General features: G+C 50.3%; 1 non-coding gene across 1 annotated transcript; it reads left to right on the top strand.

The window, feature by feature from the left end:
• LOC125158003 (U6 spliceosomal RNA) lies at positions 1-102 on the top strand. Its single transcript, XR_007149136.1, has one exon. It is a non-coding gene; the product is annotated as a U6 spliceosomal RNA (small nuclear RNA).
• The last annotated feature ends 2,170 nt before the right edge of the window (positions 103-2,272 follow it).

Here is a 2,272-nt window from a genome sequence, read left to right as displayed (position 1 = left end):
GCCTGCTTCGGCAGCCCATATACTAAAATTGGAGCAATGCAGAGATTAGTATGGTCCCTGCTCCAGGATGGCATGCAGGTTCCTGAAGCCTTCCACTTTGTTCAAAAAATTTTTTGGTGTTTATTTATTTTTGAGAGAGAGAGACACACGCAGAATGTGAAGCAGGCTCCAGGCTCCGAGCTGTCAGCACGGAGCCCGATGCGGGGCTCGAACCCGTGAACCGTGCGATCATGACCCGAGCCGAGGTCGGACGCCCAACCGGCTGAGCCACCCAGGGGCCCCCCATTTTGTTTGAGAAGGCAGCTGCACTTGTAGCCCGCAGAACATAACATACAGAGAAGTTGAATCACTATGTTGTACACCTGAAACAAATGTAACATTATTACATTACTCAGTGCTAAATGCATGGTACCTGCTGTAAGGATTCCTATTATTTGCACAAGTACCTCAAACTCAAAACTGTTCAACATTGACCTTGTGATCGTACTTCCTCAAGGGCTCCTCCTCCAGGGTTCCCCATCTGATAAGTGGCTGCATCACCTTCCCAGCTGTCCACACCATGAACCAGGGCGTGGTCCTCTCCCCGGGATCAGTCCAACCAATGGCCAACTCTCCCTCCCTCCTAAACACCCCCACTTTTGTCTCTTCTGGCCACCCGTACAGCTCCCCTCCCCCACTCTCATTCAGTCCCTATCCACCCTGCTTCCTGAGAGTCCTTTGCAAAGGCCGATCCCCTCCAGTCCCTCCTGCTCTCGACTTTCTAGAACTTTCTATGGTTTTTACAGAGAAGTGGGTCCTAAGACTTGCATAGTTCAGCTCTTGCCTAGGTCTCCTCACTCATCTTGGTCCCCCTTCTCTCCTTTCACACATGCAGTTCCCTCTGCCTGGAAACACTCCCTCCCCCCACCCCCCACTCTGGGGGCATTTGAAGGATCAGCTTGAGTTCACTTTTCCAAGGAAGCTGTATCCGATTCCTCTCTCCCTTTTCAAAAACTCTTTGGCCCAGCACATATTTCTTTTCTTTTTTCTTTTTTTATAAAGATTTTATTTAAAAAAAAATTTTTTTTTTCAACGTTTATTTATTTTTGGGACAGAGAGAGACAGAGCATGAACGGGCGAGGGGCAGAGAGAGAGGGAGACACAGAATCGGAAACAGGCTCCAGGCTCTGAGCCGTCAGCCCAGAGCCCGACGCGGGGCTCGAACTCCCGGACCGCGAGATCGTGACCTGGCTGAAGTCGGACGCTTAACCGACTGCGCCACCCAGGCGCCCCTAGATTTTATTTTTTAAGCAATCTCTACACCCAATGTGGAGCTTGAACTTACAACCACGAGGTCAAGAGTCACACACTCCACTGACGGAGCCAACCAGGCACACTCCATTACTTTTTTTTTTTTTTTTTAATGTTTATTTATTTATTTTGAGAGAGAGCAAGCGAGCAGGGGAGGTGCAGAGAAAGGGAGGGAGAGAATCCCAAGCGGGCTTTGCACTCTCCTTGCAGATCCCGATGCGGGGCTCAAACCCACAAACAATGACATCATGACCTGAGCCGAAATCAAGAGTCAGACGCTCAACCAACTGAGCCACTCAGGTGTCCCTCCCTCCATTTCTTTGTAAATAACAGTCATGCACATGATTACATGGAAACATGTGTGGTTGTGCGTTTATTATCTGTCCACCCTGTCAGACCGGAAGCCCTGGGAAGGCAGCAAGGGCATGGTCTCTTTCGTGGTGTTTCTATTGACCCAGTAGCACACAATCAACGTTCCTGTCAAACTGTTGTATTGAGATGTAACACACAAGAAAGTACACAAGTCAGGGGCGCCTGGGTGGCTCAGTCGGTTGAGGTGCCAACTTCAGCTCAGGTCATGATCTCACGGCTCGGCTCGTGGGTTCGAGCCCCGTGGCGGGCTCTGTGCTGGCCGCTCAGAGCCTGGAGCCTGCTTTGGATTCTGTCTCTGCCCCTCCCCCGCTCTTTCTCTCTCAAATATAAATAAACATTTAAAAAAATTTTTTTAAAAGTACACACATCGCAAATGTACGCATTGATGAGTACATGGGTTTTCACAAACTGAACATACCCATGTAACCAACAGTCAGAGGAAACAGAACATAGCTAGCTAGCCACCCCCGCCCCGCCCCCCCCCCCCCCAGAAGGCACCTTGTGCCCCCTTCCGGTTGCGTCCCCAGCAGGGACAACCCCCAGCTTGTTGACCGCCAAGATAGATTAGCTGGCACGGTTTTTCTACTTTATGAAATGGAAGCAGGCTGTG

Source organism: Prionailurus viverrinus, chromosome X, assembly GCF_022837055.1.
Source record: "Prionailurus viverrinus isolate Anna chromosome X, UM_Priviv_1.0, whole genome shotgun sequence".
In the NCBI taxonomy this organism is placed as follows: Eukaryota; Metazoa; Chordata; class Mammalia; order Carnivora; family Felidae; genus Prionailurus; species Prionailurus viverrinus.
This window is presented reverse-complemented; position numbering and strand designations above follow the sequence as displayed.